The 25,299-nt window shown below is 36.3% G+C and overlaps 1 protein-coding gene across 3 annotated transcripts in view; it reads left to right on the top strand.

Annotated features, from left to right (window-relative positions):
• Positions 1-25,299, top strand: part of SCAR (wiskott-Aldrich syndrome protein family member 3 SCAR) — a 192,727-nt gene that overhangs the window by 78,856 nt on the left and 88,572 nt on the right. For 2 of the 3 annotated variants that reach the window (XM_069844021.1, XM_069844019.1), the window contains exon 2: positions 23,601-23,741. The exons of the other annotated variant lie outside the window; for it this stretch is intronic. The gene's annotated coding sequence lies outside the window, so the exon portion shown is untranslated. The remainder of the gene's footprint in view (positions 1-23,600; positions 23,742-25,299) is intronic. 3 annotated transcript variants of the gene reach the window in all.

Here is a 25,299-nt window from a genome sequence, read left to right as displayed (position 1 = left end):
ATGCTGTGATTATAATATCGGAATAAAGTAATCTCTTGAATTTTTTATTCACGAAACAAATAGGGCCTTACGGGAAACAAACCCGCACTTATTTCGGAAGAAAAGCCTTAATTTTCACTCTGCACGTACACAAATCCTTCCTATTAATAGCTAAAATTGGCTGTAAATAGATGTTACTCCGGTTACGCACGGTTACTATGACAGCGACAGTGAAGCAAACGCGGCTTCATTGATGCTGTTGACCTGCTCGCGTGTGAGGCATATCGGCTTTACAATTTAATCCTGCAGGTGCTCAGGAGACCGGATATTGGATATTAGTGGCGTACAGCCAGATGATTCATAAGGTCTCCCTTCAATTGACTGCTGATGAGGGGAGCTTTCTTCAGTGCAGTTGTGCATGAAATCAATAAGACAACGAGCCGCCACCTGCAGCACTTCGCAGCGTTGACCTGACAAGCAAAAGGCGCCCTCGGGACTCAATCTACGACCATTAAACTGTTTGCCCTTGTTCAGCATTCGTCGTCTAACTTGAAGAAATGGGTTTTCGGCTCGTTCCTTTTATCTCCCTTCCTCTAATTTTTGGAATGGCATCGTCTTTTATTATCAGGGAATGCAGGCAAAACCGGCAACTGAACTTTCGGTTCCAGCACTGGCTATTGGGAACTGATCCAACAGGTAGTAGTCACATTTCCATGCTTTCCCTGAACATGGAGCCAATATGTGGCTTCGAAACTTTGGGACATGTCATCATGTCACCCGGTGCATATACTCAAAAACTAGCATTACACTCAACACCGAGAATACCGTACCTCAAATCATACTTAATTTATGACAAATGTAAGACTATGAACAAAGAATCAGTTTCAGTGGGTGATGAATCTTCATTTCTTTATAGCAAATCGAACCCACGCCCACTAGATTTATAGCTAGAGATGTCGCCACTTAAGCCACGGTGGAAAATAATAATTGCCACGATTTTGATGACCATATGAGTAAATTGCAATAGAAAACTTGATAGTTAACATTACCTTTAATGCCAAATATTTTAACAAATATCTTTATCAGTTGCATAGCAATAGTTACAATAGTCAACTTATTTCATTTCAACCTATTTCAATTTTGTATCCTTGACAGCATTTTCCAGCGTACCGTAGTCGGTATAGCGCTGGCCTTCTGTGCTCGAGGTTGCGGGTTCGATCCTGGCTCAGGTCGATGACATTTAAGTCGCTTAAATGCGACAGACTCATGTCAGTAGATTTACTGTCATGTGAAAGAACTGCGGGACAAAATTCCGGCACACCGGCGACTCCGGTATAATCTCGGCAGTTGCGAGCCTCTTTAAATAAATCACAATTTAAAAAAAAGAAAGTTTTGTAAATCATACTATAAAGACGGTAAATATGCCAAAAGTACGTCATTCAGTCAATTTAAAATCAAAACTAACAAGTTACATTTCAGAATTTAAAGAAGATGGTTTATCAACTGACAATAAAATATTATTTTGTAATTTGTGTCAGTGTGCAGTATCATCTACACAAAAGTTCCTGGTGCAACAACACATTACAACTAGTAAACATCAGGCCAACAAACAACTAAATTCCAAGCAGAGACAATTGTTTTTAACACAACCAACAACATCGAATGTAAGATCTGAGTTTAACATCGACCTGTGCCGTTCTCTCATCTCTGCTGATATTCCTCTCTACAAACTAAAGAATAAGGTCTTCAGGGAATTCCTTGAAAAATATACTCAACATACAATCCCGGATGAGTCAACACTTAGGAAGACGTATGCTCCATCCATCTACGATGAGACAATACAGAAGATAAGAGATGAAATTAAAGATAGTTCAATTTGGGTTTCCATTGATGAGACTCCCGACAAAGAAGGTAGACTTGTTGGTAATGTAGTTATCGGTTTGTTAAGTGAACAATATTCTGAACGAATTCTTTTACATTGTGATGTTCTAGAAAAGTGCAATAACAAAACTATAGTTAAACTGTTCAACGAAGCTATGGGTATCCTGTGGCCAAAGGGTATTATGTACGATAATGTGTTATTCTTTATTAGCGATGCTGCCCCTTATATGGTCAAAGCTGGACAAGCATTATCTGTTGTATATCCTAAATTGACTCATTTTACTTGTGTGGCGCATGCATTTCATCGTGTGGCAGAAGTGGTCAGAGACAATTTCCCTAAAGTAGATTTGTTGATTTCATCAGTGAAAAAAGTATTTCTCAAAGCTCCCAGTAGAGTTAACGTGTTGAAAGAAATGTACCCTGAAATTCCATTGCCACCAAAGCCAATTTTAACTAGATGGGGTACATGGCTAGAAGCAGTTGAATATTATGCCGAACATATAGACTCTATTAACAATGTTCTCCTTGCATTGGACTCTGAAGATGCAGTCTCAATTGATACTGCGAAAACAGTTACCTGTGACATAAGTGTGAAGAATGACTTAGCTCACATTCAGCATACATTTTCATGCATCATAAAAACGCTCAAAAGTCTCCAAAATAGGCACCTTTCACTATCTGAAAGTTTTGAAATTATAAATAGTACTGTGGAACAACTGAATCGTGGTAGAGGTAAAGTTGCAGATGCAGTAAGAGCTAAGGTGGACACTGTACTTTCAAAAAACCCTGGATATGAAGAACTACAAAAGGTTGTTGCTGTGATGAGTGGTGAATCAACAGTGAAGATTAACTTGGACTTATCCCCAGCAGACATTGTGAAATTGAATTATGTACCAGTTACTTCTTGTGACGTCGAACGCTCTTTTAGTCAGTATAAATCTATCCTCAGAGACAATAGAAGAAGATTCACTTTTCAGCACTTGAAAGAAATGTTTGTAACCTATTGTTATGGTAACAGACAATAAAAATTGTGTTTTGTTGAAACTACATTGGAAGATAAGGTACGTCCATTATATTTTTTGTTTAGTTTGATTAAAATGTACCAATATTTAACGTACATAGTCATTTTTTTATAATTTTAAGTCCATATTTAATTCCATATTTTGGTAAAAATCCATATTTAATTCCATATTTTGGTAAAAATAACTACATATATATTTACATATTTCATATATTTTTAGTCCATATAAATCCGTTCCCTGGTGATTACTTATGCATATCATATTACTATGATGTACCGAAGTACATATGATATTTCCGTGCAGGAATTCTGCTTTATCATATGATGAAGGATGGCTAGAACAGAGAAAAATTCTCTCCGGCACCGAGACTCGAACCCGGGCTTTTAGCTCTACGTGCTGACGCTTTATACACTAAGGCACATCGGATTCCAGTTCCGATGCCGGATCGAATCCCCTCAGTTTAAGTTCCACCTCTCAGTTTTCCTTCATCATATGGTAACGCAGAATTCCTGCACAGAACTATACTTCGGTACATCATAATAATATAATTCGTAAAAGAAGGCCTAAAATTCCAAAGTTACAAAAATGACCGAAAGTGATCTATTAATTGTACATTTCTGCAACCAGGATACTATGTCCAGAATCTGTAAATAAGTTAATGTTGTCTGTGAAATTAATAAAACGGAAAGCTCTTAAAATCCGGGCTCTGATGACAAGAATCTGACTTGAACTCATGTTCAAAATAACACAAGTTGTGTATGACACGCTCATTAAGAGGCTGAACAAATCTCCTGCCAGGAATCGAATTGGACTTCCTCAGTTTTGACATTACCGTTTAATTAACAGAAATGCACGGTTTTTGAACATATTTGTAAATTGGGCGAAAGTGTACTGTAGGCCTACATCTATGAATGTATTTGACTGGAATTCTGCAATAGGGACAAAGTAGGTTACTAGTCTATTCAGGACTCTTGTACTGTATTAAAGAGCAAACCAGCATGAATGGTGACATCGCGTTATCGCAGAAAGCGAAAGCTGTATGAAAGTAATATCGTGGATAAGATAAGAAGCGATAAAACCAGATACCAACTTACGAAAACAAGGTGGAAAGCTACTATCGCGAAATTTAAGGTAAACCACTAAGCGTTAACCATACTAGAGACGTCTTAAAACTCTTCGTTCATAGCTCTGCATAGTTTAATAGTCTGGTTACCAAAATCTGTACCACGCGTGTTTGATTACTGACACGAAAGTTGAGGCTTATTTCCCTTTCGGCCACCGGTGCAGTGAAGAGACAGGAGATGATCTGATCCGAGATTGCTCTGTGGTGTGGATTCAAATGCATCTTGGGCTGATTATCTGGTTGTTTTTGTTTCATGTTTTCTCAATTTTGAAGCGACTGTCAGGTAATCTATGGCGAATCCTCGGTCTGTCGCTATCACCAATTCCACCGACCCTACGGCTGATACAGCGTAGTTAAATAATGATTGATTGAAATTTCTCTCTCATAAAGTCGAGATGTGTAGCCTATATCTTATGTTTCTCTTCGAACGGTGGCCTTGCGCCATACTGACCATAGGCAAATAACATAAAGACCTTCAACTCAACGTGTACTCTCGAGAGGCTATTGAAATTTTTGAGCGAATATTACAGCCAGTGGTGGCAAAAATCGGAACTACATCTCGTCACAAGCCCGGTCGGTATTACAGGTATCCATTATATCAACAATATTATTATTATTATTATTATTATTATTATTATTATTATTATTATTATTATTATTATTATATTTTTCGTATTACTCCCCAAAAGAGTGCGTAATAATTTATGAGTTTAAATGAAATGTTTAACCACAATAGACATGCCACATAGTTCTTGGTTTAACATAATATGCTTATGAATAGGCCTATGATGGTTGAAGATTAAACTAAAAACCATTAACACATTCCCTCTACTACCCTATCTGTTCACAACAACGGCCTGTGTTTTTTATGTTTAAACGTAACAGGATTGCCAACGTCTAATTATTGTGATCAACTGAACGGATGTGTCAAATATAACTTACTTTGTCTCCTACTGCAATTTAAATCGGCAAGATAAAAAGATGAACATTTATATACTGGTTGTTTTGTATGGCTGTGAAACTTGTACTCTCACTTTGAGAGAGGAACAGAGGCTAAGGGTGTTTGAGAATAAGGTGCTTAGGAAAATATTTGGAGCTAAGAGGGATGAAGTTACAGGAGAATGAAGAAAATTATACAACGCATAACTGCACGCATTGTATTCTTCACCTGACGTAATGAGGAACTAAATCCAGACGTTTGAGATGGGCAGGGCATGTAGCATGTATGGGCGAATTCAGAAATGCATATAGAGTGTTAATTGGGAGGCCGGAGGGAAAAAGACCTTTGGGGAGGCCAAGACGTAGATGGAAGATAATATTAAAATGGATTTGAAGGAGGTGGGATCGATGGCAGGCTTATGTGAGGGCGGCAATGAACCTCCGGGTTCTCTAAAAGTAATTTATAAGTAAGACAAAAATATGATTTTGTAGTTCAGTAACAATATGAATGTTATAAAATTGACAAATTCTGTAAATAATGGGTTTTCATAACGTCTGTTTAAAATTGTCAGACTGGCAACACTTATAACCAGTTTCTTACCATCATTACCATTGAAACACGCACACTTACCCACAAAGGGACAATCTGAGGAACGTTTATGAGGATTCACCTTGCATCATGAGTTGAACCACTTTGATACTGACCTTTGTCATGGAATCCCTACTTCAGAAATACGAGAGAGGATGAAACTTACCATGATGATGATGTTAATGGATTCGCTACAGCCTAGATTAGGTTACTCCTCTTATAGAATATAAACTACGGTGTAGTAATTTTTGCTTTTACTTTCTTAGTAGTTACACGAAGTATAAAAAGAAAGTGCTGTGATGCTGTAGCACACCATTTCTGTTCTTCAATTCTTGGAAATCTGTATATAGTTGTGGCATGTAGACGATGTCTTTTTCATTTATCCTGCACAAAGAAATCGCACGGCTTTAGATCCGGATATCGTGGTGGCTAGCGGTATAGGACAAGATAATTGATACCTGCACATCCGATCCAGCGACATGAGAGAAATTTATTAAATTCCTTATCAAATCATATCTAATCTTGTGACTATCAAGTGCTGCTGCTTCTGAGTAAAGGTTGGGGAGGACGAGGGAGGGAGAAAGAAGGAAAATAAATTTCTCCTGATAAGAACGGCACAGGTGAATTTTATGCCCATATGTTAGCGACATTGTGTACTTGGTTATCAAAGCAACGACACGGTTGAAAGCTTTCACACCTGTTCTGCAGTTTAGAGGTTTCGTTCTCTTTCTCTCTCTCTTTTTTTTCCTCTCTCCCCCTACCGTTCTCTCTCTCCCCTCCCCCATCTCATTCAGTTTGTTTGTTTTTTTTTTTTTAATGGACACGTGTTAGTAAATTTTTGTAGATATTACTCAGTGTTACTGTGAGTAGAAGCTGGTACACTTCCTCTGTCATAACTCTGATCTTCGTCATATTGACAACTGGCAAGCACTGCTGCTGTAGGCGAGATTCCAACCTACGACTGTAGCTTTCAGAGCTGCGCCTTAAACATCGCAGTTTTAAATATAGACAACACGTAACCTGAAACATCAACCCATCCACCGTGCAAGGCTCAGATCTCTGTATCAGATTCCGTTGTTGATAACTGGAGGCTGATTTCGTAAACCAGGGGATTAGTAACGCACACCCGCGCTGCATTATGTGAGCGGAGTGCCTCGCAAATGTCAAGGCCCCCTTCTGTTTAAATCACGGCACGTAATTTACATTTCTTTACAAAAATCTCGACATCAAGAACAATGGTCTTTCCTATTGTTTTCACTTATTTGCATATGTTACTGAGTATACATCGGTTATGAAATATTTTCATATACCGTTCATCTTTATGTCTTCTGTGGCTCAGAGTGTAGTACGTAAACTGAAGTTAATATTCTTTAACCTATATTAAACGGAGACCTGTTTGAAATAGGTATGGATAAATTGAAAGGTTTAACTGCGGAACCCACATTCTCCACTTAATGAGTTTTTTTAATGTATTCTTGTCCTAGTACTTTATATTCTGTTCTCCATCTGAATAAGGTAGAATTATACAGCAAAACTAACATTCTCCATCGTACATTTGCTTGCAAAATATGTGTGGTTGCAAAAGTAATTATTCTTTCCTCAGCCAATAGGAAACTGCCATTAGGTCACGGGATGATTATTCTTGGTCTTGGTGTTAAAATTAACATTCTCCAAATTAATAAAGCGCAAAAGCCCAATTCTCCAAGTCTTGGTTGCAAAAGTCACATTCTCCAATATTTAAATTACTTTCTGGGCAAATCGTAAAACAGCGAACGCTAAGCTCCGCCCACGATCCCTTTCCGCTTTTCCCCTACAAGCTCACCACACATTCTAGCGGGATGGAGTGGAAATAGGGGTTTAGAGTGGGGTGACATCTAATGGAGGAAAGTGGAACAAAAAGAGTGAATGCGGCATCTATGAAGCAAAAGTGGAACTTCATCCTGTTTCCCCCTGTCTCTCTTCTTTGCTTCATGTCTCTCTCTCTTTTTTTTTTCTTATGACTTTGCGGAGGGCAGTATTTGATCCGTCGATCTTCCTAACGAAACGCACGCACGCTTTTTGGTCACGCTTTAGACCTCTCGGCTATCGAGACGAGTTGGTAGTAGAAGGGAAAATTAATCTATTTATGTTCAAGGGAACTGCCATAACGTACTGCAGATATGCAGTGTGTGTTATTGGATGTGTCTTGTCTAATGCACATTAATTTGGTTGTATTGTGTTGTGTTGTAAAATATGAAATACGTGCGAGGCGGTAGGCAGTGATCCACCGAAGCGAGGCAAATATTAGAGAGAGAGAGAGAGAGAGAGAGAGAGGGAGAGAGAGCAGGCAAGCGGCGAGGGTGGGGATAACTTCCCCTACTGTTGTTCGCTGTTTTACGATTTATCCACTTTTTTTTAACAATTTAATGGTTTAATTTTTTTCTATGCCATTAATTATTTATGAGACACTAAATTAAAATTACAAAATGTCAAATTAAGCTTCTATTCTCATGTTATGAGTTTTTTTTCTCCCCCTTAAAATTTGAAAAAGTGAAGTATGTGACTTCTGCAGTTAGATTTTCAGTTGATATGGAAGTAACTTTATTGTTACTAAAAATGATGCGCCATTATTATTTCTCTTGTTAGTTTTCATTGTTTCTCTTACTCTGTTAACTTTCATTGTTTCTCCTATTTTCTTTTGTGGGCTTTGTGTAATGGCAGCCTCTGATTTGAGGAAGCTTTGATAAATAAATAAACAAACATAACATATTTATGTGCAATTTAACTCTGCGACAAATCCTTACCATACTATAGGGGGATTTCAGCTTAAGTGACACCCAAAGTAAATATGATTATAATAAACTCAGGTATTTTGTTGTGTATTGCGATAGTAGAAGATATTTTGCATGGCAAGGTTATCAGACCACAGATTTATCAGCTGTTTGTGGCTGGCTATACATTGACTAGGAAAATCCAAGTCCTTAGCGGGCTATGAAGCCGAAGAACCAAACGAAAAAGATAGGGATAGCTTAAGATCATTGTGACTGTTACTGAAGATGTGTAACTCTGGGCAGCCTGTTCCATGCCAGGCAGTGTTCTGGAGTCCGATAACCTTTGTAAAGATGATTTTCTGGGGACCCACACCAGCACATAGGAGGCAGTAAGCGCACAGTCGAGGCGACGTAACCGGTTTACTCAACCGCTGTGTTGTTCCTCTTCCATTCCACAATTGAACTCACAGCCTCCTTCCGACTTCCTGAATTTATCTAGAAAGCCAGATAGGTATATAACACGTCTCCGTTATCAGTTTACGTTATAATTTTCGGGGACAAAATAATAAACACGTTAAGATTTATTTGACATACTCGTTTGGTGAGCATTCTACCTCATCTTCGATGTCATTATTATTATTATTATTATTATTATTATTATTATTATTATTATTATTATTATTATTATTATTATTATCCTTTTGAGAAGATTAACTCCATATATAGATGGAATTATTGGGGATCATCAGTGTGGTTTCAGGCGTAATAGATCGACTATTGATCAGATTTTTTGTATTCGACAGATATTGGAGAAAAAATGGGAGTATAAGGGTACAGTACATCAGTTATTCATGGATTTCAAAAAGGCGTATGACTCGGTTAAGAGAGAAGTTTTATATAATATTCTTATTGAATTTGGTATTCCCAGGAAACTAGTTCGATTAATTAAAATGTGTCAGTGAAACGTACAGCAGAATCCGTATAGGTCAGTTTCTGTCAGATCGTTTCCAATTCACTGCCGGCTAAAGCAAGGAGATGCACTATCACCTTTACTTTTTAACTTTGCTCTAGAGTATGCCATTAGGAAAGTCCAGGATAACAGAGAGGGTTTGGAATTGAACGGGTTACATCAGCTTCTTGTCTATGCGGATGACGTGATATGTTAGGAGAAAATCCACAAACAATTAGGGAAAACGCGGAAATTCTACTTGAAGCAAGTAAAGAGATAGGGTTGGAAGTAAATCCCGAAAAGACTAAGTATATGATTATGTCTCGTGACCAGAATATTGTACGAAATGGAACTATAAAAGTTGGAGATTTATCCTTCGAAGAGGTGGAAAAATTCAAATATCTTGGAGCAACAGTAACAAATATAAATGACACTCGAGAGGAAATTAAACGAAGAATAAATATGGGAAATGCCTGTTACTATTCGGTTGAGGAGCTTTTGTCATCTAGTCTGCTGTCAAAAAAATTGAAAGTTAGAATTTATAAAACAGTTATATTACCTGTTGTTCTGTAGGGTTGTGAAACTTGGACTCTCACTTTGAGAGAGGAACAGAGATTGAGGGTTTTTGAGAATAAGGTTCTTCGGAAAATATTTGGGGCTAAGAGGGATGAAGTTACAGGAGAATGGAGAAAGTTACACAACGCAGAGCTGCACACATTGTATCCTTCATCTGACATAATTAGGAACATTAAATCCAGACGTTTGGGATGGGCAGGGCATGTAGCACGTATGGGCGAATCCAGAAATGCATATAGAGTGTTAGTTGGGAGGCCAGAGGGGAAAAGACCTTTGGGGAGGCCGAGACGTAGATGGAAGGTAATATTAAAATGGATTTGAGGGAGGTGGTATATGATGGTAGAGACTGGATAGGGACCAATGGCGGGCTTATGTGAGGGCGGCAATGAACCTCCGGGTTCCTTAAAAGCCAGTAAGTATTATTATTATTATTATTATTATTATTATTATTATTATTATTATTACTACTACTACTACTACTACTACTACTATTATTGATGAAAATGTTGATGGCTAGCATCGGCAATGATACGTTACAGACAAAACCTGTAATACCATCTTTGGATGTCGGCATATGTCCTTGTCTGACTACATTAACAGGCAGAATCCAATCAGAAAAATTATCTATTAGCAGTTGGCGAGAATGTTTAAATTAATCAGGACATTCACACCATATTATAAGTACAATTCTCTGCTACTGGCGCAAGTAAGGCTTCAGCGGTTAGCTTACTGATCCGAGACTACGGATTTAAGTTCGCATTCCGCTTGGACTGATCACTAAGGTGAATGTAACGTAATCTCGTGGCGAATGCTCGGATTCCTCTCTCTCAATATCATCTTGCTACCAGCAATTCCATGATTGCTAGAAATTTCAAAATTGATAAAAAAAATTGCAGTTTTCTTTTGTTAATGCAGGACAGTATATTGCCAGCAAGCAAGACTTTTTTTAAACTAAACTAAAGAAAATGTACCTACTTTATACATATTGATGTTAGTACTAAAACACAAGACATTAAAACATGGAATATCAAGCATTGAAAAAAAAATGTTTAAAAGATTTTGAAGTAGAAATAAAGAAGAATTCTTACAATTATTTAATTAGCTACAGGAACAGCACTTATATAATTTAAAACACAATATTGGAGACATGTAAACAAAAACAGTCTATTCCTCAAAATGGAAAATTTCAAGATTGGTGCTGCTATCTCTTGGCTGCAAAGTATACTCATAAAAATTCCTGTGTTTATTACTCTGGTCTAATAACATTTTAAAACTCATTTTAAGAAATTAATTAGGGTTAGACCGTTTTTTCACGCGTCTTCAGTTGCCAAAATTACTGTCAACAAGAAATGTTATACTGTACCCGAAATGTAAAACCATTAATATTACAGTCCACACCTGTGGAGTAACGGCTAGCGAGTCTGGCCGCGAAACCAGGTGGCCCGGGTTCGATTCCCGGTCGGGGCAAGTTACCTGGTTGTGGTTTTTTCTGGGGTTTTCCCTCAACCCAATATGAGCAAATGCTGAGTAACTTTCGGTGCTGGATCCCGGATTCATTTCACTGCCATTATCACCTTCATCTTCATTCAGACGCTAAGTAACCTAAGTTGTTGATAAAACGTCGTAAAATAACCCACTAGAAAATTAATATTACAGACATATAATTATACTTCAGTATGGAAGCTCGTCTTGGCTGAAAATCTAAATGGCGTGCCAGATTCGAGAAAGTTAAAAGAAAATAGGGTCTAATACTACTACTACTACTACTACTACTACTACTACTACTACTACTACTACTACTACTACTACTACTACTACTACTACTACTACTACTAACAACAATAATAATAATAAGAAGAAGAAGATATTCTGCATTGCGAGGAAATACCTTAATAATCATAGTTATATAAAGTAGTGTTCTCTAGGAGAAATATTGAATGACTTAGGTCCTTGAAAATTATGACTATCATAACTTTGTAAGAGCACAGCGGGCCTAACCTAACCTGATTTCTTGGAAATGATGGTGATCATCATGATGCGCTCTTACGTTGGTGTAGGTTTTTATCATGTCTACATTCTGTTCATGGAAATATCTCTAAACGACGTCTTATTTATCTCTAAAAATGGAAGTGGAAACTCTTTGTTTTCTACAGTCAACAGTCTCCAAACTTTGCCGTATCGAGTTGAACGGACAATGTGCCATCTTCAATGAAGGTATAACCTTGACACTGTCTGTCTAGTCAGCTGGCTTGCGTCACACCGGGCTGCATCTGGGCTGCATTACGTCATCGATGTTGATCATAACGAATTCAACACAAGATCCAACTCTCAAATAATGCGCTAACAGTTGTCCAGGTCCATGGATATTAAAATTACTTATAATTAATTAGTGATGTCGATAAGTTTTAAACAGGATCTGTTTTATCGGTTTTAAACCAGAATGCTGTTTAAAATGTTTTTTATAACGTTTTATTGGATTAATTGGTTTTATTATCAAATTAAAAAGATTCTTGACACAAATATTAATAATAAAAATGAGAATATAAACAAATAATAATAATAATATAATAATAATAATAATAATAATAATAGCAACAACAACAACAACGTAACTCATAGTTTGCCTTTTCAAAATTAAATACTCGAGCTAGAAAAATTGAACATGCTACAAATATAATATAGCAACACTAATAACAAGAAGAATAAAACTTAAAAATAATAAATACCTTTTCTCTTGTCATTTTGAAAACTACCGTAGTTAGTTAAACTAGAAAACAAATATCTTCCTCAGTTCTTGTTGCTACACTAATCTTCCTCAGTAGTTGCTTCATCTGATATTGTAGGCTCTGGATTCACTGGTTCAGAACTAGTGAACTTAAGGGGAGAGGATGGTATTTTTTTTTACTTTTTTCCTATTTGGTGTAAAATATTAATTTTTTGTATGTAGAGAGCTCATGGCTATAGCAATTCAACCAAATATAAATATTTTGAAAAAAAAAAAATTTGGGAGCCAGATTTGAAAACAAAAATGTACCCAGTGCAGGATTTTACTAAACTCGATATATCTAACCAATATTTAAAGATAAATTCAAACAGTTTGTTACAATTTATTTGTAAAAGCATGTTCTACAAACTGTCTATAACAGAATTCTGATATTAATCCCTACATTTGTAAAATAAACAATTAAAATTTAATAACATTTTTTTTATTTTCTTTCTTGCAAACAGACAGATTTATTTTTAAAATGAAATCAATTAGGAAAATTCTGTTACAGAGAAAAGTTTCCTAGTAGTCTAGAGAATGTGAATTCTAAATTTCATACATATATATTTAATACTTCAAAAATTATGTCGATTTTTGTCTGGCAATGTAGCAAAAAAATAAAGTTCCAGAAACAGCAATCAAAGGGAGTGTGATTTAATAATCCAGAGCGCAGGATCTTTAAAAATGGCGTCTCAGCATCCAATAAGAACACAGATATCCACAAAATGTTATACAATGTACGTATTCCACACACATCACAGAGTATTTAAAGAAAAATTTGGTTTTGAAAAAAAAATGAAGTTCCGGAAACAACAAACAAAGGGCGGTGTGATTTAAAAATCCAGAGCGCAGGATGTTTAAAAATGGCGTTTCAACATCCGATAAGGGCACAAATACCCACAAAATATCATACAATACATTCCACACATATCACAGAGTATTTTAAGGAAAAAATCTCATTTTTTGAAAATTTACTCATTTTTCACCAAAAAATACCATCCTCTTCCCTTAAGATTCGATCTTACCATTAGAAGTTTCTCCAACCTTTCAGGACACAGTCTATTTTTGAGTTTTGTATGTATGTATGTATTAACACTAAAATTAGGTATACACCCTGTGGTAGTGATATATAGTATACAATAATTACAATTACATGAAATAAAATAAAATACACATAAATGAAATAAAATAAAATAAACGTAAATCTATAAATAGTAGGTGCAATAAACCTAGGACTGTAAATAAAAACTATTCTACAATAATGCCTACGATAAGCAAAAGTAAATCTAACTTATAAATACTTTTATTTCACCCAACTATTACCAATTTAAGTAATTACATATCACCTTAATTAATTACATTCGAACTTAATTACATATCATCTTAATTTATTACATATCACCTTAATTTATTTACATATCTTAATTTATTACATATCAACTTAATTACAAATCAACTCAATTAATTACATGACAACTTAAATAATTACACTGCACCTCCAATTAAATTTTCAGTCTAATCTTCTCAACCTTTCCTTAAATGTATTGATTTTAAGAGGACCACCCTGAAAGATTGCCGCAGGTAAGCTGCTCCAGTCTACAATTGAGCGGTTAACAAAGGAAAATTTTGCCACGTCCGTTTTTTGTTTTCTACATTTAAACTTCCTAATATGTAAGAATGTTGCCATGAGCGGACCAGTTTCTTTCGCATACAGCCGAAGAAGGTGGCACATTTAATATCCGCAAAGAAATTGAATATAAAGCTTGTCCAGAACATAGGCTAAGCCTTTCCACCACATAACGCTGTTTCAAAATGACACAAAATGCTTGAACGAGGTCTCATTGTACTCACGAGCTTACACAGTACAGTATCGCGACACGACTGGTTACGAACTACAAGCGCGCACTGAACTGATCCATCAGCTGTATTATGTATTTGTGTACAAACAAGACGTCCAACGACCAGCAGCATACACCAACAACCCTAGCTAGCGCCTAGCACACGGAAGTAAAACGCGCGAATGTATATGCAAAATGGATGGCATATATGATGTTTGGGTTGCATTCAATAAATCCAATTAATCCCAGTAAACAGGGTTTTAAACCCATAAAAACCGATGTATATAGATTTGAACGGATTAAAACAGTTTTTTTTTCATCACTACTTATAATTAATTAGACCTCGGATTGTTTAGGCTCGTTTAACGTAGACTGAAACGTACGTTCTTTAATGCACCCAGTTTTAGGCAATATCACCGCTCGAGAGTTTCTCCTGTTGCATATATTTAGGGATTTTTACATAAAATTGTTGCAGCCTATCCTATTCGAGCCTAAAAATCCGAAGTGTACTTATAATATTGCTAATTTTAGGAGACCGATAAAGGCACAGTAGATGGTAGAAAAACGTTTAATTTAGAGATGCCACTTTTGCTATGTTTCCGAAACTGCTAGGGTTATTGTTAATTTTGCAGAATTTTTGGTAAAAATGTTTCTATATTTTTGTAGAAAAACATTGGAATTGGAAAGTTCAACCGTAGCTTATACATTCGTTCACATACATGACTTCCCACAAAATATTCTACTCAGTGTTCCTGACGTTTTCCGTAAGATTTATGGTTTGCAATGCTAATGTAAGAGAGTTTTTCTGAAGTACTTAGATTCCCTGGGCAGTCTTCTTTCCGTTGTTGCTCCACTAGGAACATTAAATAAAGGATTGTAATTATGTTACTGTCTATGAAGAGTCTCTGTAGTTTTGAGGAACATTAACACAGAAATAGTTACAATTATTGTTTTATTATCTCAAAATAGTGTTTTAATTTTAATAAATTATCTTAAAGGATTACAATTACCGTCCTGTGAGTAACCTTTGAAGTTCTGAAGGAACGTTAAGTAAAGAATTACAGTAACAATATTATCATTTTATACGAAAAATTACAATTACGATTCGGCCCATCATCTTACCGTCTGTGAATAGCCTCTATACTTCAAAGAAGCTTCAAATAAATATAATTACATTTATCGTAGTTTGAAACGTTAAATAAATAAATAAACAATAAAATTATAGAAATTGTCAGTTACTTCTAGAATATCGTTTTTAATTTTAAAAAGAATGCTAAATGAAAATTAGTTATAATAAAAATTGTCCTGTTCTAGAACAGCATCTTTAATTTAAAAAGAATATTAAGGAGAGACTTAGAATTATTATGATTGTCTCAATGTCCTTTGTATCTTACATAAATGTTAAAAGAAGAGAATTACAATTATTTTTGTTACCTTATCATTTCTGAATAGCCGCTGTAGTTTAACGAGACCTAAATAAACAGTTGCAATTGTAATATGATAGATAAATATTTATTGTTGACTTACATTCCTGAGTACAGAGGAAAACAGTTCCAGTCCAGTCCGTGTTAAGTTCGCACCAGGTGCAGCTGTTTTGTATTCACGCGCCGTAAGTTATTGTGTCATACATTGGAAAGTGAGTGAAAACAATGCGACTCTGGCTGAAAATTCTTAAGTTGGCAGAATGAGGCTTTGTATAATATAAACTTAATCCAGTCAGTAATGTTGGTGATTTCTTCTAGATTAATATTACAGCTAAAAGGAAGATTAATTTAGGTTGTGAGGGACCATTGATCAGATTTTTGAGATCATTATTAGTCACTCTTCCTAGGATGAAATTTGTGTATAGGCGGGATAATGCTTTTTTTTTATCTCATTGCATATCACCAAAGAATATGATTTCAGGTTAAGGTGTTCGATCATTTATGATACCGAGTAGAGGTGACGATGGATTTTTATGTTGATTTTCGTGCTGTAAGCCGATTGTGAAGTAATCCATGGCGAGGCCTTTGTCTCTTCTTCTTCACTTCATGGATTAGGCATTATGCCTTCAAAGTCCCTCCATCCATCTTTTGGATCTACCAATAGATAGGGTAAATTAGGGTCTGTTGGACAGCCGGGCATGTTGGACACTTTGTACTTTAACGTGTTACCTCGCCACTTGTGGGCACCACATTCTGCTAGAAGTCAATGACGGAAGTAGCCCCACTCGTGGCTACTTCCGACATTGACTTCTTGCAGAATGTGGTGCCCACAAGTGGCGAGGTAACGCGTTAAAGTACAAAGTGTCCAACATGCCCGACTGTCCAACAGACCCTAATTTACCCTGTCCTTCCTATATGTCGATATTTCCATATCTACTTGAGCAGTCTCGCATCTGGCGTCCTCTCCAGATGTTCTTTTCACTTATTTTTATAATAATTTATTTTGTCATTCCTACTGTATAGGCTATGTATAATTCATATCGTATAGCCTATCATTATTCCTTATACGATCTAGTCCTGTACAACTTTCAACTTGTCGAGGGGATTTCATTTCTGATGCCTGTATTCTACTCTCTTGTTTTCTTGTCGTTGTCCACAATGCACTCCCGTAAGTTAATATTGGCGCTGTCATAACTTTATAAACCTTCAATTTTGTCTCTCTGCGTATTTTATTTCTAAGGATTCGATTAATTGTTCCGCAGATCATCTGAAACTTGTGTAGTTTATAATCTATATCGTAGTCTCTGTTTTAACTGATACCATTCCTAAGGTAGCTAAAATGGCTGACTTGTTCCATACATTGATTATCAATTAATATTTTTGTTCGTACAGTTCAATGCCCCGGAAAGCCATAATTTTTGTCTTTGTACCTTGCACTCATCTCGCAAAAATACCATTTCGCTATCACCAATTCTCCGAACCTAAAACCATACAATTGTTATGACGTCGTTAAATGACAGCTTTAGAAAGTCCAGTATTTAATAGATTAAAAAAAATGATACCTGCTTCGTACATATAAATTATTATCAACACGCTATTTCAAAAAGTATGAAAATGCATTAACTCCCGCTCTATAATCGTTGTTGTTTAGTCAACTGTCCGAAGACAGATTTGGACCTCATAAGCGACACCAGAAAGACATCACTCATGAGGGAACTAAGTCGGGAGATAATGGGGTAGGGTGGCCAGTTCCTTTCCCTCTCCGATGCATACATCGCTGACTAATACAGCTGGCGCCAGCGTTTTTTGCGTGTGTCCTAGAGTATAGTGCCCAGTTTGTGAGCATGTTGTTAGTGCAGTTGAGAATAGTACCACTTCATATACACGACACATCAGCCATTTGCGAAACACAGTTGTCAGACTGACTGCGGCTAAGGTAAAACACTCACACTTAACGTTCCCATTACTTATTTCACACGCCAAAAACGGTGACGCCGACTGTAACATATTTCACTAATTAGACTTCAGATGTATACAAACGATTGTTCTTCCTCTGACACACATCATCAAGTGAGATGTTCTGCCTGCTAATAGATGTACGTATCAGGCAAAACCTTAATTAGAGGTACTCTAATCACTATGAAACTAAAATTTATCATCAGTAATTAACATAACTTGTACTAAAAACAGCCAAATTCTGTCAGAAAGTAGAATGGAATGTTTTATTGCAATTGTTTGCTATATTTACATAATAATCTACGAACATCACTTCGTGCACATAGTAAGACAAATAGATCTAACCTCGCGTTTGCGGCAGAATCAGGAATGCACGTTACTTAAGCAGCCGAGAATGCAGCTTTCTATTCCGCATTAGTTTCTATCCCTCAAGGATCCTGGCTTAATTAGTAATTCCATACATGGCGCTCTTCTCGTAGAGAAGCCTACAACCGCTCATGGGTGGAGTCGTGTGCAGTCATGATCGCATATAGTAGATAGCACAAACACCTTATATATGCAAGAATTACTCTTCGCTTTCACGTCTGATTTTCACGCTGAAGACCAGAATTTGAAACCCACTTAGTCAGTGTGGAATCTTTTGTGAACTAAGACTATATTGGGTCATGTTTTCTTATGCCACTCCTACCTTTTCTGTCAATATTCCACGATTTATCCGTAATTTACATTTTAGTTATTAATATTAGTGCATAAAAATTATTCATTGTACGATCTAAAGCGACAAATTCGTTGAAATTTCTGCAGCGAACGGTTCACGAAACAAGTTCCGGTAATTGTATATTTTAGTTTAGAGTTCTGTATTCTCATTTCATTCATGAGATCATGCACCGAAAGATACAAAGATTGGGAATGATCGGTGAAACTTGAAATGGCGTGCCTCTTCAAATACCATAGCGAATGATAGTGACAAGTTTGGTAGGGCTGGGGACGAGCGGTTCGGTTCGGAACAGTTACTGTGACGTCATTACTCGGTTGAACCTAGTACAAATTTTTGGCGGCAGATTTAAAATTTAGATAGAGTGAGTCGATTTTAGAACGTACTTTGAAAGTGAAACCAAGCGTGTTTTAAAAACGTTGTAGTAAAGCGCTTTCGCTTTGCCTATTGACGAGAAAAAAAGTGCTTCTCTTCATTGCAAAATGGCGGTTGCAAATTTCATTTGCATGATTACAATTATTTGCGGAGTTATTTTGTATGAAAGGCCTATTTAACTTTCAGTGTTGTTATATATGACAGATGAAATAAAATTGATGAAACAATTTATAATACTAACAGCAAATAAATTAACATGTGAGGTAAACTTTAAACGCTGCAGCTAAGTAAAAAAGAAGATAGAAAGAAACGGGCTCCATGAAGCGCTGCCTAAAACACTTAAAAATAACACAGAATTATTTACTATTACGGAAAGTGGATAAAATAATCAATAAAACATGGAATCTTAAACTGAAGAACATAATGTTTATTTAGTTTATAACATTACTAGCCTTCAATACAACCATGTTCTCTTTGGTGAAGAGTAATATTATTGATAAATTAAAGTAATTAGGTAACATAATTCGTAGAAATAAATACAAATAAAATGATGACTGATGACGTAACACAAATCCAATAAACACAAATAGAAGAAAAACATAATGCACTTCTTTTTTTTAACATATTTTAATATTAATCAAACACTCTAATATGATGATGATAATAATAATAATAATAATAATATTATTATTATTATTATTATTATTATTATTATTATTATTATTATTATGTATAGTAATATGTTCAGATTCAGTGTTCATTAGGACCACTTGACAGGTCATATAATAGAATGAAACCCTCTTCAATATTAGAGGCCTTTCAGCCCGCCTTGGGGATAAGGAAAAAATTTGTCCTGTAGCAGATAATATTTAAATACAACAGTACCTACGTTGTTGTCTATTACAATTAAGTATAAAACGAGAACTCTGTTTGAACGTTTGAACTGACCGGTAACGGCTACGGTTAACCGAGTAACTCAACGGATCTACTCGCTCCGTCCCCAGCTCCAAAGTTTGGACGTAACTAAGTAATGTCGACCGCCGCTCTTGTTTGTGTAGTAACAGGAAGGTGGCACGTGCTGCAAGCCGTCGTCCAATACGTCGTGGTATATGAAATTGGCATTCATTCCGAGTGTTTGCGATTGAACTTTTCTGCCATATTCTTGTTGACCATGAGTATGATCTCAGAGCGTTCATCATGAGTGAACATTCTCAAAGAAAAGTAGGTTCAAGTAGGTTTATAATGATGTATGATGCAAAAAATCAATATTTTTCCGTAAATTTTCTATCAAAGCATATACAAATTTGAAAATAATGTCATGTGCTACTTTAAACATGTATGAAGGATTTGGAATTGCATTTATTTTTTATTTGTAATAATGGATAACATTGAAACAAAACCAGTGTATCATAATAACCTTTTGTGTGGGCTATTGTGATATACCTATAGGCCTAGGACCAGGTCACACGAAAGTACTCTTACGATCTTAGAAGGCTGTCCTTGTTCTGTATAACGTTAAAGATACAGCCTGCAACAATCGTGAATTTGAATTTCCCTGCACTCTCCATAAATACGGATCATGTTCACATATACACTTAAGTACGCTGGTTACGGAATTCCCTAAAGGCTATGGGACACAGTATCGGCCGATATTCTTCCCCGTCTCTATGGAAATGCTGGCTCTATTGTAGACTTGAAAACACTTGTGGAAAACAATTTGACAACTATTTTAGGAGGTCCTACGGTATCTTATTTTTGTCTTAATTCGATATATATATATATATATATATATATATATATATATATATATTCGTTTATAATGTCTGTCCTCATAAGTTTAACACAAATTTTAAGCTCAAAATTAAATTTCGTCAACATGCTTCCACTTTAAGGAGTGGGTTATATGGCAGTAAACATTTTTAATAGCCTCCCAATGGATATAAAAAAATCAAATTCAAAACATAAGATGATTTAGGGCCAAATTAAAGAAGTATCTAATTTCTCACGCCTTCTATTCTGTAGGTGAATATGACATTCAAATTAAAGAAGTATCTAATTTCTCACGCCTTCTATTCTGTATGTGAATGTGACATTCAACAACGCTGCATGGATAATTTCGTCTTCTATTAAGTATCGATACTAAACCCTTGTGTTGTACTAGTGTATTGTAAAACTCTTCTGTATATATTTTAACTAGACTGTGACTATAATTAAAACTTTGTAGTATACTATTAAGATTTTTTTATATGTTCCATATTCTAGCTGTGAAGCGATGTACGAATACCATGGAATGTAAATAAATACATTACTATACAATATCATGTCTTTATAAATACTGAACATTAATTACTATTTACCGTTTGAAATATCAATACTCTTAGTAATAACACTAACACTGCATTATGGAAAGAAGCAATGCTTCTCTGTTTCTTTTATTTGAAACACGAGAAAACACACTCATAAATTTCTTATAGGGATAATTATAAACTCAAACATGTCAACGAAACAAAAAAATCGGTGCGTGGCTGTATCGTGGACATGACCGTGGGTTATACGTGAATACATCTATCTGACTTAAATCGACAAATCTAGATAAGATCTTTTGTTTGGCACATCGGAGTCACGAGATTAACTGCCCGGAACTTGGACCCACGTCCGTGCCTCGCGCATGCGCGGCGCCAACTCAAGGTCATGCTCGCATCATAGTCTTATACCCGATCGAACGAGACCACATTTATTTCAATCGCGTTATTAGTCACGAAGTTACAGTATCGGAATGTATCACCCTGGAAACGTTACATCTCCGTTTCCGTCCTGATACCCCATGAGTCATTGTGATTTTAAAGACATATTCACGTCAGAAAAATTAATCGGGTATCGAACTTGGGACATCTCGATTGCTAGTCCTACGTTTACCTATTGATTACCGTAACTATTTTACCGCAGTAAGAGAAATGTAACTATATTAGCTAAAAGGCGAAAGATCATAACTTTCGTTAATAATAACTCACAACCTTGGAGGGTTGTATAATTTCGCTTTGTGTTAATTTACATCATTAACTTCATCCAAGACAATCGTCAGTACCGATGATCCCAGCATAATGTATTCTTCTTTGTGAGTGAGGTGTATAAGCATGCAGCGCAGAAAGCTCTCAGTCTGAGAAATACTTGACAGAATTAGCGACCAAAGTTAATAAATACCAGAGACTTGATTAAAAGGACCTTTAGTTCACCGAGCATATGCCAGCGAGGCAGTGACCGCTCCAATTAGTGCTGTCCAATATTGCCTCCCTGTGTAGCTCGCGACAACTACATTCTCTCGAAAAATCCGTTGTAAAAATACATTTGCTGCTTTTCTAGACCGTCGACCTTTTACACTACAGACTCAACGTTAATCCTAGCGAATTCAAGCAGAGTTAATTGTGAACAAAGATGTTCCGGCAACCGGCCATTTAATAATTTCAGATTTTTTTCATAACTTACAAATAGATTTATCACCCCTGCCGGAACAGTGGAAAACTACTGCATCGCTCCATTTTCCCGTTGAAATGTCATATAGCCTACAGTGTTTGTTAAACTCTTTTCACCGCGGAACCCCTTTTAACCTACAATGCAACCACGGAACCCTTGTTATTCATTTTCTTTGTTTCGCTATTATTATTGTTATTATTACTATTATTATTATTATTATTATTATTATTATTATTATTATTATTATTTCATCATAATCATCATTATGCATTCATTAAAGTGGATGCAGGCCTAGATGCAAAATTGAAATTATGTTAGTACGTTTTCGACTTGGAAATGAAGAAAGGTCCTGGAAAAATAGAAGTGATATCTATTCAATATTTTACCTAGAATACAGTAATGATGAAGAAAAAATAACTACTTCATAGGAAAGGTTGTTAGAGGAGAAAAATTCGCTCCGGCGCCGGGGATCAAACCCGGGTCCTTGTTTCTACGTACCAAGTGCTCTAACCACTGAGCTACGCCAAAGTTCAATCCACAGCACCGGATCGAATCGCCCTCCTCTAGTGTTTTTCCCTTTGTGACCTAACTCAAGTTCGACATATATGTGACATTTATTAAGTCAACTGTCATATAAGGAGCGCACTCAATTGAGTGACTTGGTGGCCGGGATTCCACAGTATTATGCAGTGTTGGGCGAACAATCTACGTAAAGATTAATTTTTGGTCCTACAGAATATATGTTCTGGTAACTCCTTGTGGTGTGGATTGAACTTCGGCGTAGCTCATTGGTTTGAGCACTTGGTACGTAGAACCAAGGATCCGGGTTCGATCCCCGGCGCCGGAGCGATTTTTTCTCCTCTAACAACCATTGTTACCATAACATATATTCTGTAGGGCCAAAAATTAATCTTTACGTAGATACTTGATAGAAAGTTCTAAACTCTCTGTGGTCTATTGGTTATACCCTGCTTTCGTCTCTACCCAACTAACGCAGGTTGAAACCTTGTCGTGAGCAATAATCTAAAGTGCCATTTATATGGTTTGAGGAAGTAAAGTCGGTGGACTTCTTATAGTGATTTAACTGCATGTGAAAAATCTTGCTAATGAATAAAGACAAAATTCTAGGTTAATTATCGTCATTATTTTGTTCTCATAACTTGGTAATACATTACCATGATAGCAATATTTTAGGCCTTTGGTAAAAATAAATGAAAACGTGTTGATTCAATATCTTACTGATCCACAGATTCCTGCGTGTAATGATACCCGCCGAAGTACATGTACGAGTTGGAAAAATTGAAAATGGACATCATTTAAGTCGACGCAAGTTGAGAAGTGTCAGTGACTTAACTTGTCAGGTGCTTGACTTTGGAAACCAGCCAACCAGGTTCGTATGTCAATATTTACGAAATCTGCTGTACAAAAAAAAAAAAAATGTTTTCTTGAGATTAAGGAAAGCTACAAGATACGAAGTGAGACATCTGCTTGAATTTGAAGGAGCTGCATCTCTTTCCGAGCGGTAAACGTCTCGGCAAGTCTGCTTCCACTTAGATCATGAAATATTATATTGTGATGCAAGGTTGCATCTCGCCCCTACTGTCTCCAACGTCAATCGACTCTAATTAATACACTGTCGCCTCTTAGTGTTGGGTAAGAGCTAGCGCAATGGGTGTGATGTGCAAGACGAATATTCGACTCCAGACAGAGTAAACAATTTGTTTTCCATTGTTTCCAAAAAAATAGTGTCTAACAGTGTTTTTTTTTTAGCAGATGTGCTTTTGCTGCTGTTGTTTCTTTTCCGATACTTCTCAGATAGTTATGTGATGGTCTCTTAGGGCCGTATTCATAGACATTCTTAGCGTGGGGTTCCGGTGGATGATCAGCGAACTAACGTTTTTCGTATTCATAAACCAGTGTTAGCGTATTATTATGATATGAATCCTGTACAAGCATCCAGTCGATAGCCAGGGCTAGTTTAGCGCGCTCGTAGCGCGGGCTAGCGAAATATCTGTGAATAGCACCCTTAGACTCTTTAATTGCTTCTGTAGTTAAAGAAAGTTTTAGAAAAACAGGAATAAAAATTGTGGAACATTTTCAAATAATTATTTAGCACGTTTAAGCTTCAGCAAATTCGCCTGACCAAGTTTTATATTCTGCATTATAGCCTCCTAATCGCTAAAAGAGCGCCACTGATAGGTTTCTCAAAATCCATCGCGGGACTTACAAAAAAATCTCCACGTTATTGTTGAATCAAGTCGCTAACATCAATTCGATATTGTCCACACCTGTGGAGTAATGGTCAGCGCGTCTGGCCGCGAAACCAGGTGGCCCGGGTTCGAATCCTGGTCGGGGCAAGTTATCTGGTTGAGATTTTTTCCGGGGTTTTCCCTCAACCCAATACGAGCAAATGCTGGGTAACTTTCGGTGCTGGACCCCGGATTCATTTCACCGGCATTATCACCTTCATTTCATTCAGACGCTAAATAACCTAGATGTTGATACAGCGTCGTAAAATAACGCAATAAAATAAAATAAAACCAATTCGATATTTTCTTTATGCAGAAATATTTTTAGATTATTTTATTCGAGCCTATTGTTTTAGCTTTAAGATGGAAAGGAAAATTTTATTGTAGTTTATTAAGAAAATGAGAATGAGCTGGTGTATGAAGTACCACTTAGTGTAATTCGTCGCGTGTGGTTTATGGACGACGGTTCTCTTCTCGTTTTAGTCGAATTGCTGCGACGTTACAGGGTGGAAATGATAGAATTGTGCACATTGAAGGAGGCAATAGAACTCATTAAAATTTAAAAAAAAAACCTATTGCGCATGTCATAATTAAGTGCATGATCAATTACAAAATTAGGCTTAAAGTCTGAGTAGTTTGGAAAAACCGTATCTCCGGCTCACCTACAAATATACACACGAACTAAATTCTGAATAGCAG

Source organism: Periplaneta americana, chromosome 13 (assembly GCF_040183065.1).
Source record: "Periplaneta americana isolate PAMFEO1 chromosome 13, P.americana_PAMFEO1_priV1, whole genome shotgun sequence".
Taxonomy (NCBI): Eukaryota; Metazoa; Arthropoda; class Insecta; order Blattodea; family Blattidae; genus Periplaneta; species Periplaneta americana.
Note: the sequence above shows the minus strand (reverse complement) of the source record. Positions and strands in the feature narration are given on the sequence as shown.